The sequence below is a fragment of the Poecilia latipinna genome, unplaced genomic scaffold (genome assembly GCF_001443285.1).
Source record: "Poecilia latipinna isolate Pla-1442-1.1 unplaced genomic scaffold, P_latipinna-1.0 Scaffold1193, whole genome shotgun sequence".
Classification (NCBI taxonomy): domain Eukaryota; kingdom Metazoa; phylum Chordata; class Actinopteri; order Cyprinodontiformes; family Poeciliidae; genus Poecilia; species Poecilia latipinna.
The window spans coordinates 1,664-15,906 of record NW_015113809.1 but is presented as its reverse complement, the minus strand read 5'-3'; the positions used below and the strand labels follow the sequence as shown (position 1 = coordinate 15,906).

General features: G+C 37.9%; 1 long non-coding RNA gene across 1 annotated transcript; it reads left to right on the top strand.

Moving 5' to 3' along the window:
• The first annotated feature begins 6,972 nt into the window (after nucleotides 1-6,972).
• LOC106960546 (uncharacterized) lies at nucleotides 6,973-13,923 on the top strand. Its single transcript, XR_001427594.1, has 2 exons — nucleotides 6,973-7,300; nucleotides 10,370-13,923. It is a non-coding gene; the product is annotated as an uncharacterized LOC106960546 (long non-coding RNA).
• The last annotated feature ends 320 nt before the right edge of the window (nucleotides 13,924-14,243 follow it).

The following is a 14,243-nucleotide window of genomic DNA, read 5'->3' as shown; positions in this document are numbered from 1 at the left end:
TTAACAAACCAACCAACCAACCACCCAACCAGCCAATCAACAAGCCAACCAACCAACCAACCAACCAATTAACAAGCCAACCAACCAACCAACCAACCAACCAACCAACCAACCAATTAACAAGCCAACCAACTGGCCAACCAACAAACCAACCAACCAGCCAACCAATCAACAAGCCAGCCGGCCAACCAATTGACTGAATGGCCAGCTGACTATCAATCAATCAATCAATCAATCAATCAATCAATCAATCAATCAATCAATCAATCAATCAATCAATCAACTTTGTCATTAATTTTTTGTGTTGAACCCCAAAATCCTTGCAAAAAGTTTCATTTTATTTGATTTTGTGTTGTATTTTCTTAATACAATATAGAGGAAGATGAGCCAAACCAACATTTATTAAATACCTACATGTTTGTTGTTTTTCCAGCATAAAGTGAAATTTTTAGTGAAAACTGCACTAATCTTTTTTTTCTGTTACTTGAAGTGTAATCTGTCCTGTTTCGGCCTAAGCGGACAGACAGAAATTCACTAACCATTATTCAAAAACAGCCCTTGTTTTATCCCGCTTGATTAGAAATGTATTTATTAGTGCCGCTCCCGGATTTACTCACTCTAAAAGATGCGGCTATGCAAAGTTTGACCTGAAGGGGCAGCAGAACATCAGAAATCATGACTCCACCGGGGCTCTTCCTGCAATGCACAAAATGTCCACACGATGGCAGCAAATGAAAAGAAATCTGAATTTGATCGACCGTTTTCTGCTTAATTCATTCCTTACTTAATAAAAACAACTGAAGCAACAAACAGGCTAAACAGAACACGTACAATTTATATTGTTTACTCACTAAAAACAAAAGAAAGAAGTCCAGCTGAAGTCCATCATTATGACGAATGTTATTACTATGGATTTCATTATCCGTTCAAAAACGTGATTTACCCTCAGACAACATAAAATTATCTCATTTGTAATGCTGCCTAGCATCTACAATTGTACTTATTATAATTCGTATCACTTGAGCTGCTCCTATAGCGATATTTAGTCAAGATTAAAACAAGTTGCCGAATTTCCAGCAGCAACAATGAATATTGAGATTTAAATCAGGATTTTATACCAATGATTGGCAGCTGTTGTGCTAATATGCACATCTAAGGCTGGTTTCAAAAATAACAAATGTATCTACAGTCCAAAAAAGAAGATTTTTTAAAAGTAGAAAATAAGATACATCCCGCCTGATTTCAGTCAACAGTTATAAACACGAGGCAGCGTGAACGTAAATATTCAGCATTGCGTTATAATATCTTTAAACAAATATTTCCTTTCGTTTATATTGTTTTAGAACTATTTTATCACACATAAAACATCTTAGCTTTTGCAAATCAAGCTGAACACTAAAAATGCGAGATAGTGCTCAGAATTTGAAGGGAAATTTAAAGTCCTGGAGGAAAACTTTTAATGTCTTGATAAAGTTAATAATTAAAGTTATTAAACTGCAAACCGATCTGTGTTTATGACCGTTCAGTTGCATTTATTTTCAAATTGACCGGAATAGTTTTTCCATTTAGTCAGAGGTAAAGAAACAGCCTGTTGAACGAACCGCGGCGTTTTAATTAATCTTAAACAGAAATCAAAGTTTGAATCGTGGAGAATTAAATATATTACGCTATTTCTGAACAACTGAATAATTTATTTTCTAAGATAAAAAAAACAGTCAATTGAAAAGTGTTTAGAAACAAATTAGGTTGTACTCAATAGACATATTAATAGTATTAATGTCATGAACCTACACAGAAATATTAAATAAAATAAGATTAAACTGCTTAGGATCATTATTTTTTTTACAAATTCTTTTATATTTTAAAAATATTGCAAGTTATTAGGAATCACAAGACGTAAAATATAAAATATTTTGAAGAAGGTCCAAATACTTCATCTGCAATAAATCTTAAATGTTTGCAGCACTATCATTTTAATAAATTATCATAGATTTTGTGATGGTTTAATCTAGAATTATTGAAGTTAATCTTATCCAAAAAAAATCATAATTTTTATTACTTACAGTTTGAATAAGGTTGTTAATATAAATAGCTTTATGACAACTTGTTGCAAAACACAAAAATCTGCAGAAATCTGAGAGAGACAAGAATATATTTTTATTTTATTTTTAAAAGAATAGCTCTGGTGGATTGAAATCTGTTGCTAAAATAATTACATCTAATAAAAAGGAGAATAATGCTTCAGTTCACTCTTACAGTGTTAAGGAAATCTGTTAATTACTGAAAAACTTAATTTTTGACTACAAATGAAATATTTCAATTCAAGATATATTGCTTTGGAAATCAAGCACATTTCCTTGTTTCTTTCCAAGAAAACTCCTCTTAGTGGGTTGTGCTGATTCTAAATCTCAGCTGCATGTTGAGAGGACGGCAGAGAGTTCCTGGTCGTTTTCAGAGCTCCAGATGAATTAATTAAAGTCCAAACAACTTTAAAATACACAAAACAAATACGAGATTCTGCTTTCAGAGTCTTGAGGCAAATTTCTTTACAGGTCACAGTATGGATGTTGCTGAAATAAGACATGAAAAAAGGAGAAAATGAGCAAAATTTTTTAAAATGCTTGAAATTCTTGTGCTTCATGACTTAAGTCACGCTGCTGCTTGCTTTTCCCGCAGCCCATTATACACCAGCACGTCTCATTAAGCTCCTTTTCAATCCAGCCGATCGCGATTTGAATACTGGCGCGACGCGGGGTGAAAGGCTGCCAGATCTGCATGCGTGGCACAAACCCGCTCTCAGGTCTGAGTGGGTGACAAAACCCACTCTGATCTACACTTTATATTTACAGTGAGAGGTCAGTTGTTGGGGGTTCACACCTCCAGATCACCTCCAGCGTGCGCTAAAGCTCAAGTTGCGTGATCGTCCACGCACGCAGTGAATCTCCCGCTCAGTCTGCTGCGTGCGGCGTCTGGCCTGGCAGCGGTAAAACAATGGAGGAAACTGAGACAGACTTTGATCCAAAACAGCCAGAAGACTGTCTGATTCTCACGCCTCAAAGGAGAGAAGAAGAAGAAGAAATGCTGGAAAGCAGCCATCAATCACTCCAGTCCCTTTTTCGGATCCTCCAGTTATTGAGTTTTGGAGTCAGTGAAGCTAATTATATTATTATTTTATCATTTTGTAAGCAGAGTGATTATAGTTGGGTAGTATTCAGTTATATTTACTTGGGTTTTTGAAAAAATGTAACAATTTAGAAGTGCTGTACTTTTTACTTGAGTAGTTTTATTATGAAGTATTTCTACATTTCAGTAAAATGTCTGGATTTTCTACCCACTGAATGAAAAACAAATATGTTTTTAACCAGACACAGACACACACCTGCAGTTTTTGTTCAAGTTTAATAAGTTTTTATTGAAAGAAACTGATTTGGGAAAATTTGAATTGATTGATTTGATTTATGGTCATTTTCGTCCTAAAAATACAAAAATTTCCACAAAACTTTATATTTTGTTCCATTGATTATGTAATTTTTAAGTATTAAATGACTGATCCAGAAAAACAGCGTCATCGCAGATCATGACACTACCACTACCATGTTTGACTGTAGCTGTGATGCTAATTTACTGAAATCCTTAAAGGTGATCTACTATGTTTCCTTGAACAGGTTAGGATAGGTTTATGGGCGATACAAACATTACATTTTTTGCACAAAATCATTCTTGGACAGTGAGGTTTTAGTCTGTTCAGCTTTGCCTATTCTGACCTCCTGTCAGAATGAGCTGTTTTAGGGCCTCTTGTCACTGTAAATCCAAATAAAACGCTGCTGGCATCTTGACGTTTACACTCGTTTAAACTGTAAATATGGCTGCAAACAGATGCGCAATTATACAATCATACATCTTTGAAAAGCATTAGTGGAGCCTCCTGCACAACCAACAAAAATGCAGCAAGTGGTTTCTGGATGGTAAGTTAACAATAAAACACTTATCTTTTCCAGCAGCCATTGTACAGTGAATACAGCAGTAACCAAACATGCTGGAACTCTACTTTTGATGCTAGGTAACTGGCTGGGCTTCGCTGGCGTTGCCACAGAACAGGCAATGACTGCTGATTTGTGACGTTACATTCAGAAGGTTTTTTTTGAAGTGGCTCCTTTTCCAGACACAAAAAAAACATAAAATTGCCAAGAACTACTTTACATGTTTTTTAAGCACTTGGGATGTTTTCAGAAGTGGTAGAAACACAAAATGTAAGCACAGAATCATGAAAAATTTGAACTTTGCTTAATACATGCCCTCTAAGATATTTTGGACAGATGGGCTTTTGTGTTGGTTTTGGTCACAAGTGATTTTTGTGGTTCGTTAAAGTTCCAAAACCTTAAAAATGGCTTTGTAATATGACATCCTGGCCTAAAAACAGAAGATGGATGTAGGAGGCACTGAAACAGGAAGCTTATAAATGAAACATGGCTACATCTTCAAGCCTGTTTCTTTACGGTTTATACAGAATAAAAATTTATTACTTAATTAAAAACAGGAATATGTCGGATGACTGTGGAACAACTTGTCTAAACTGACTCGTTTATTTTAAAGATGATCCATCCAGGAAGTAATCCGCTCCATAGATATAAACACAGGTAGGGAGGATAGGTAAGTTTCTCACTAAAATCCATCTCTGTCGAAAACAATTCATTTCCCAGGACTAAGAATCACTTGGAAACTTTGACTTAACTACAAAAATATTCTTTCTTTTAAAGCAAATTTTACTGTCATTATGAAACGTGCTGATGTTTCTGTTTAATCAGTAACACATCCTCCTACATGTTTAACCATTAATTAGCTTGACCTGCAGCTTTTTATTTGTGTCTGAGCCAAGTGAATGACATTGGTTTTCTGTAGCTGCAGTCTGATTGTACATGTCAGTAGTTTAGCTTCTCTTCTACCCTCCAGCGGGGGTCCATGCAGAGAACTTTTAAATCCCTGAGTAGGGTTCTGGTTTGATTGGTCTCCAGGATACTGCATTCAGAAAAATAAATCTCCTTTTCTTTACAGCGGAACAAATTCTGACATAAATCTTTCATTTCTGAACTCTAAATGAAGCTTAAGACATTTATGTATTGCTGTTACTACAGTGACTCCCAGGGTTTTGAATAATTTAGGCTGTGATGAATCATTTTAAATGTTACACCTTTATATTAAAAACAAACAACTCTGTCAGGGGAAACTATAAAAAGCTGCAATAACCATGTCTGTTCACCCTTGGTCGAACACTTTGCTGAATTAACTTTTGACTTAATTGCATCATTCAATCTTCCTTGGTGTCTAGCAGGAGGCCACATCTTGACTTAGTAATATCTTCACTGTCTGCCCAGGAAAAAATCTCCAAATCTTTCAAACTTCAAGGTCGTCTCCTTGTCCATTTTTAAGTGACCCCATCAGATTTAGTTCTGGAAACTTGGTCATTAAACTTTCATTTTCTTCAAGTGAACCCATTGTTTTGGTGATTTTGATGTTTTTTTTATAATGTTTTTCTTTTTGCATCAAAACTTACAAGTATTTGAAACTTATCAATGTTTTATTCGTTTTAACACAAATCTCAGTTACATCTGAAAAAAAAAAGGAGTTGTGGAGCTGCTTTTGACTGGATATTCTGGACGCCGTGCAGCTGGAAAGACTTTTCCGCTTTTACTTTTTTACTTTTGGACATTTGCTATGATTTGTAACCATGGTAACGAGGTATTGTTTTTACAACCAGGACCTGAATATTAGCTCAGGAAGTCAAATAATATCTGAACTAAAACCACAAATCCCAGATGAGTTGGAGAGGAGACTTCATGGATGCAGAGCAGAGAGAAGAAGGAGGTTCAAGCTAACTCTTCTGGATGGATAGAGATTTAAAAAGCAGTGGTAAAAGCAAATGAGGTGGATTAGCAGAAGTGCTTTCCAACAGCTGATGGTGTCATCCAGGACATGTTATTGTGAAATATCATCTCTGCTGCCTGAATATTGACCTGTCAGCTTGTCATTTTATGAAACTGTCATGCAGCAACATGCTTCTGTCAGAGGCCTTTTCTGATATGTTGCGAGACTGACTGCTACAGGAGATCCTTTCTGCTAACAGCATCACCATCATCCATGACTCTGGAGAAAGTTGGATGAGTTATGACAGGATTTAACTTCCTTTGTGGATAAATAAAGTGGGAATGAGCAAAAATGTGGTGCAAAGTTGATGGATGGATGAAACAATTAAATGACAGAAAAAATATTGTCTTTTGTACATATTTACTTTATGTTAAAATATTCATGTTAAAAATCTCCACTATGTAATTGGTGTGAACTAATGAGGAACAAATGCTGAAATTAAACTAAAATATCTTCCAATAAACTTCTGCAACCAGGTTTTCATTCAAACAGATGTTGGTTACATATCAGCCACATTGCAGGCTGGAAAAGTTTGGAAAGATTTATAATTGTTTCAGTTTTCTTACTCTCAAAAATTCAATTTCAAGAGAGTTTTGTTCACTTCTGCAACTTTCATCTGTTTCCAGTGTTTGATGATGATGATGATTTATGTCAAACAGACATTTCACCAAGAGAAAACACATTATAAAAAGTATAACTTGCATATTTTCTAAGTGTAAATGCTACAGTATTACCAAACAAATGCACCACTTGTTTGGTGACTATCAGTCTGAAGAAGTTTAACTCATTTAATGGAAATTAATTTAACTACTGGGAGTTGGAAGGCTGGACTATATGGAAATGGAAAAAATGAGGATATTTGACCTTTAGAGTCAGAGGCATGCATGGTTGATGCACTTCTGCATGCGTCTGTTGGGGGGCGTGAGCAGCGGTGCCAGGCTTACGGTTCGTATTATAATGGGATCTTTCGTTTTGCATAAATTAAAAAAGAAAAAAAAAAGCTAAGAGGGTGGGAACAGTGTTACCTCACCGACCCACATGGGGGTGTGGTCTTCCTCTGGACGCAGCTATATGAATTTGGACAAACGAGACGTTGAGTCACTTTGGGAGACATCGCTGGTGGAGATGTAGCTGTCCGGGGCGTGAGGGCGGCTCCAAGCCCCGCGTTAGCAGCGGGGAGGACCGGAGCTGTGGACGCGGAGGATGGACCCGTCAGGAGCATAAATGGACTGCGCCGGCTGGGACGTCACGATGCGTCGTCGCCACAAAGCTCATGAACGCGTTCATTTGGCTCCCAGCATGCAGCACACCCGGAGGGACCGCCGCTTACAAGGAGGACCCCCTAAAAGCCCGCCCTGGAGCCCCCGAGGAGGAAAGAGTAAGACCTGCTTCCTCTTTAAAAACATAATTTATCAACACTCTGATCTCGTCTGGATATAAAAACAAACAAACAAACAAAATATAAGCTGCAGCTGCCCTTTAAGTGTTCCGAGCTGAGCTAAATAAAAATATGTGTATCGTTTATTATCTTTGGCTCCGGATGTGGATCAGGTGAAGATTTATAGAATAAATTTGATCCGGATTTGTTTCCAGGGAGGCGGGTTTGTGTTGAGATGAGTTAGAGATGCATGCATGGTGCGCAGCAGCAGCAGCAGCAGCATCTGAGATAAAGACTCCGAACATCATGTGATGTCAGCAGCAAGAGACGTGCAGCTTCACTTGTGGCTGCAAACACGTTTGTTTGGAGATCTGCAGCTTCAACACAACACAGTTTTTAAATGATAACCGCAATAAATTGCACCACAGGATGCAAATATCCTTATTTGCGCCGCGTTTAGCAAATTTTTAGAAAGCCACATGAAAGACATCCGGTTATTTACTTTAGATGCTGTTGTTTTCGCAGATTCAAATCTTATGAACCTGAATGTATCCATGCAAAACTGTCTCAGGATCTGCCATATGCTCTCTCATTACTATTTCGAGTGTTACATAAGTCCATGATGCACCATATACTGTGTAAAGAGACACATGTGACAGTTTTTATTGTGCATCTCAACTTCACAGCGGGGTTTTTCCAGGAGTTATGACCCTCGTGCTGCATAGTTTGTCCTGTTTGCTGCTGCGACCTTTCACAACATTTTGCTAATGCATCCGGCCTACTCTGCATACTAAGAGTTAGCCTACATTACGAACAGGCGAAGAAATTTAAGGCATGATTTTGGTTTGTGCGTCCAGCAGCAGCAGGACTTCCTGCAGGCTGAGATTATGGAGCTAGGGCTCTTACGTAAGGCCTGTTTAATCTCTCTGGAAGTTCAAGCCTACTTCTGCTGTACTTTTATCTTTTGTATATAAATATTAACTTAAAATGTTACAGTTTTTGGAAATAATCATTTTAAAGTGAAGCCTTGCTTATTTCCCATCAGTTTTGAGATAATTTTAGGTTATTTTTCTTTGTTATTGTGTATTTTTGCTTCATCACAAAATCTTTACGCAAATCAAGAAAACCAGAGATTGAACTCGATTATTCCATGCATAAATATGCGATTTTCTACCGTGAAATTTCCCTTGAAGTCCAAAGATGGGCAAAGAATCCAGATTTTGGCAGCTGAGCCATGCGCTGAGACGCACAGCATGTTTGAGATGGAGAAGGGGCCCGTCGCTTTGAGTCTGCAGCAGCAGCAGCAGCAGCATCTGCAGAGTCACGGAAGCTGCAGAGCGATACAACCTGCAGCTTTTACCACAGAGTTCCCATCATCCCAGGATATTTCCGCCAAAACCCAGAAATTCACGTGGATGAAGCCGTGTGCAACTTTATTTTCCGGCGCACCATATTTGTTTAATTATTTTTATTAATTATTGTTGTTTTTTGTAGAGCTGAAGATCGAGACACCCTTCAAATCTCCAGGTGAATATATGATTGACAGACATTTCCACAATCCCGCTGCATTGTGGCGCAAACTTTTCAGAAATGAGGAGGTGAAAGAACTTCAGTCTGGAAATGTTCGCTAAATCCGGTCGGGATCGTTTCTATCGCTGCCATAAAAGCTAAAAACTTTACAATTATTCAAATAAAAGACATGGAAAACACTTTATTACTATTCCGCGTTACAGGTCTGTTATGTAGAATCAAAAGAAACAAATGAATGTATATACAAGTTATTTAAATAAAGTTAAAAATAAGGTAAGAATTGATGAAGACAAAAAGGTTTATTAAAAACACACTAGACAAACTACGTCGCTTTTTTTGTCAAATCTAAAAATATACAACGCCAAATAAATAAGTACGTCAGAGAGCATGTAGTTAAAAACATTTATGAAAATAATAATAAAAAAACCCATAAAATTAATGAAAAACGTTCCTGGAGTTCTACAAAAAAAGAGAGAGAAATTGTCTGAGTGAATAAAAACCTTCAGAGTGCGTCATGGCCTGGAGACGTGACGCAGAGAAATGATCTGCAGCAATGGCTGTTTCTGGCAAAAACCCAAACACTGATTAAAGGGAAGCAGCTGCAAAATAAACCATGTTCCCCCTTCATAAATACATATGTATTTAATGTTTTCTGTTGGCATTAATCTGCTCAGCCTGTGGGGTTGAATGGGATCAGTGGCCTGTTTCCACCACACTGTAAAGAAAGAATAATTATCTCTGTGATAATGTAGAGTGTTAATTAGGCTTCTCATCTCCACTTAAACCCAAAAGAAAGCTAATTAAAAAATAAATAAAAGTCTGTTTACTAAAAGCTGTAATAAAATACTAATTCCCTCTCACACATTGAAATAAAGTTTATTTTTCTAATTTCTTCCAGCAATAATTGTAATATAATTTTTTTCTCAAATGCATCACATAGTACAAAAATTAACATTTTCTTTACTTCCAAAAATTACCTTAACATGTTTGAAACACTTTAGTTTTTTAATTCCAATTTCTTAGAATTAGTGTAAACTAGTACATCAGGAAGTTATGCACAATAGTGTGTAATGTTTATTATTTTTCCATTATTATAAGTACAGATTTACACTTCCTGTAGAATTAGAACATTTATTAAATTTTGTGTTGCTGCTTTATCTACTTCCTCATTAAAATGTTGCTGTTTTTTTTTTAAATCAGATTTTTACTGTATGGTTTTGCTTTGAATTGCAATAAAATTCAAATTTCATTTGCATGACATTTAATTGCTTAGAGGATGCATTTTCCCAGCAGCTTCGCCTTGTGAATCTTTAGAGATGCTTTTTTTTTATTTGTTAAAGCAATTTCACAGGGATGCGTTTATCACCATGTGATCAGTCGTCTGTGTTAAACCTCCACATATATAACGTGAGACTATTACTATCTTAATTTACACCTCTGCCTGCTGGTTGGCACATATTCCAGAGTAAATTAGCTTTGCTTTGTTTTGGTGAATTAGTTCTGATGTCTTCTGCTTTCTGTGGCCGTTTGTCCTTCCAGGAGCATCCAGAGGTTTCTGTCGCGCATTCGTTGCTGCAGGCCTGAGGGGTTGTCTGTTATCTTTGGTTATCTAGCTGTATGAGTGACGTACATTCTTCATAAAGCTAGATAACCGAAAGTAACAAGAATCCCATTACACGCCTGCACAGGAAGAAGGAAAACGGCGTGGAAATTGAGCCCAGAGAGCAGCGGATCGGGCTGGAGGTGGACGGCAGCTGCTGCTAACCAATGATGTGAAGGTATGATGCTGCGTTACATAAGCGCCGATTTTACCGAGAGGGGAGGGACGCATCTGTGTGCGCTGTGGGCGAAAAGACAATAACTGGGATTAAAAAGAGCAAACTCACACTATGGGCTAGCATCTGTGTGCTCATTTCTTTTTTTATAAAAGGTTAAATTCAAACTAAACACTCATGAGTGATTTCAAACCTCACAGATCTGCTGTTCTTGAAAAATATGTTAAAAACAGAGTCACTAAAATGAGAAGGTAATCAGAACACATTTTATTATGGCAAATTGAGAGAAAACATTACAAAAATCACAAAAGTAAGAGTCACATTCACAGAAATATTAAAACATTTTTGGTGTCAAGTATTTTTCAGGAATGCTTTAAAACACACACTTTACAAATCCTCATTTCTGAGTCTAATCAGGGATTATTCTTTTCAGATTAATCGTCTCATTCAAAAATAAATACAAATATTTCAATCCCATATGTTTCCAGAAAAGTCCCAGAAAACATGGCATGTATATTTTTTTACAGTTTAATACAGTTTTTATATTTTATATAGTTGAAGAGATTCAGTACTAGATATTTTTTACTTTGAACAATTTTCCATCTTATATCTTTTTTTTTTCCTCAGAGTGAAATTCCTCAGAGTGAAATTGATTTCGTATTTGAAATACTTTTGAAATGCAACGTGGAAATGGGCCTGTCCTGCTGCTGTAAAACTACGATGGCAAAAATCTAATTTCTTTAACTCAGAAAACGAAAGCAGCAATTATTCCCACTGGTGCCACAAGAATGAAACACTGAAAATCACAATTTTAATTTAAATGTGTAATTTAAAATTATTTTTATTCTGATAAACAGAGTTAAGCAGAAAGGTAAACATCCATCAACATGTTTATTGAGAAAAATATGAACAATTTCTGTGATTCTACTTTTTATAAACTGACAGAGAGCTATAATAGCTTTGATACGGCTCTCTGCCCAGGGCATTTTTCCGTTTAGGGATGGCATGAATGCTCAGGAACAAAAACGTCGTCATAAGTTCTACAGTTTATTGTCATGTCCAGTCAGTAGGAAGTGGGCAGCCCTCGTCTTGGGTATGTAATAAACAATTATTTACCAGTTTAATGCCCTGCTAACTGCTAATGATGCTTAGGTTCAATTTAAAATATAACTATTTCAGTATTTTCTAACTTTAATATTGGTGTTTATAGGCTGCTGGTTGGTCTTTCCTTTTAAATACTTTAACAAAAACTAAGAAACTACCATCTGGATTTCAGTATTTCATCAGCTAAAATAACTTTAAAATTACGATTATATTTATCAAAACACATAAACAGCAACTTCAGTGATTTATTTTGCATCAGGATAACCTTAAAGAGAGGCAGACATAAAAATAGTAAAATATACATTAGTCAAACCTGGATGGATCGGTGAAAAAGGAGGAGCTTGTTCCACTGACTGAGTGTAACTCTTTCCAGCAACAGGTGTGGGAGGGGAGGGTGTGTGCCTCTATTCCCCATGATGTTAGAGACGATTCTTCCTCTGGGGGGAGCGTTTGTTTTTGAAGCCGTGGCCTTTATAAAACCTCACACAGGTAACTTGCTGTGATATCGTTCTGCATTTAGCAGCAAACTGCTGCAGATTCATGCATGTTTCAGGCTCCTGCACATAAAGGCCGAGTGTTTACACGTTCATCCCCCTCCCCACCCTCACATGAATATTAATCCATACTCATCAGGGTTTGGCTTCTTTTATGGCAGCCTTCATAAAAGCACATAATGAGACTGCAGCTCTTGTTGGGTTTCAGAGAGCGCGTCCTGCAGAGGCAGAGGTGGAGACAAAACAAAGACCACCGCGAAAAGGCAATTAGCAGCACTTTGCCTCGTTTGGAGCATCTCCACTCCACTGGAAGCCTTTTTTTTTTCCTTCTTTTTTTTGCAGGTGATTTTGTGGAATCAAAAAAATACAACAAAAGGACATCTAAATAACAAAAAACCGAAGAAACTCAAAGGTGCCATTAAAACCGCGTGAAAAAGAAACAAACTCGGTATTAATTACGTGACCCTTCAGGCACATTTTGAGCTCAATTCCTCCCAATTTGAAGCTCTTAGAGGGTCACATTAAACGGTGTTAACTGGTGAGAGTAAGAGAACGCAACGTCACTCAGCATGCTGTAAGGTTTATCCAGCTGCTATATAAAATCAGTGCTTGATTAGCAGACAAAGTGCGAGTATTTTTATCAGTGTAAAACCGAGATTTAAGCCAGTTTGTGTCCTAATGAAGCAGGTTATAATCCATTTTCTGTTGACCGGACTGTACTTCCCTCCTCCCCCCTCATTCATTTAATTTCATTCTTTGTGTTTTTTTTCCCCAGCTCAGATTCTCAGATGGTTGGCTCTGATTTGTATGCATTTGCATAATGAATGTCATTTGCATGCTCAGGGGCAGACCATACCATGAGAACGGCTGTGTTGGTTGTTTGTGCGAATGTGTGTGTTTGCTCATGCATGGGGCACTGTGTGTACATTTGGACGCTTTATTATTTTTTTTAATGAACAGACCGACATGTGGAGTTGTGTTTCCCTCCTGTGACTTTGTTTTTTTTTTCCTGTGCCATGTTTGTGAGTGGGAGAGTTCCTCCTGAATGTGCATGTAGGGCAGCGATGTGACGATCATGCCTCCTTCTCCTCCCCCCCTCGCCGTCTTGGTAGTGATGCACCAACTAGAAGAATGAAAATAAAAGACTCCTTCCTCGATCCCATAATCCTCCTCGTCTCTGACCCCTCCCTTGCCAGTTTGTCCTCCTCTCCCGCATGGCAAGTCACAGTCCCGCCACCATCTTAGGTGCTAAGACTGGCACAAAATGGCAGCTGAACGGGAAACATGGACAAGCCGGCGCTGCACCTTCCCCCACTTCACGTTATGCCCTCATCCTTTCCGCGCCATTGGTCGCCTCGAGACGGTGTTAATTACTGCCAGAGTGTTAATTGCAGAGACCGCCGCCCCCCCCAGAGACGTGCAGGAAGGGATGAGATAGGAGAAAACCGTGCAGCCAGCCGGCGGCGTCTTAATGTCGAAGAGGTGGCATTTTTAAGGGCAACTGCGCCGCTTTCCGCCGTGCCCGTCGTCTCGCTGCAGCTGATCGGGATTCTAACGGCGATGCCCGGGAAAAGTCTCGTTAATTAAATTGTTTCAGTGTTTTTAATTACAAAAGAGTTGCAATTAGCACAACTGGCGGTATTTCTGCATGTGGAGCTTTTAATTCCAGATGAGCGTGCCGGCATCTTGATTTGATGAAATAGAGGGGCAAAAAAAACAAGCTAAACCCTCCCACACGTACGCGGGGAGCCGTAATTAGCAACACAGCGGCGTTCATAAATCTCCACTTGTAATCAGACTTAGCCGCGTTCTCACATGAGAAATGTGTTTTAGCTTAAACCTTCGGTTCAGTCGACGTAGCATCAGGTTTTACGAAGAAACTGCGACACGTTTTGGTACAAATCTGAAAGCCTAATTTATGCAAGGACGAAAAAAAAATCCCAGTATGTACTGTAAAAACAATTCAGTTGGCCTGTAGAGTATTTGACCTCCAGTCACTTTCATTTTGCAAACCCATTTTTAAACTTAAACTAAAACATT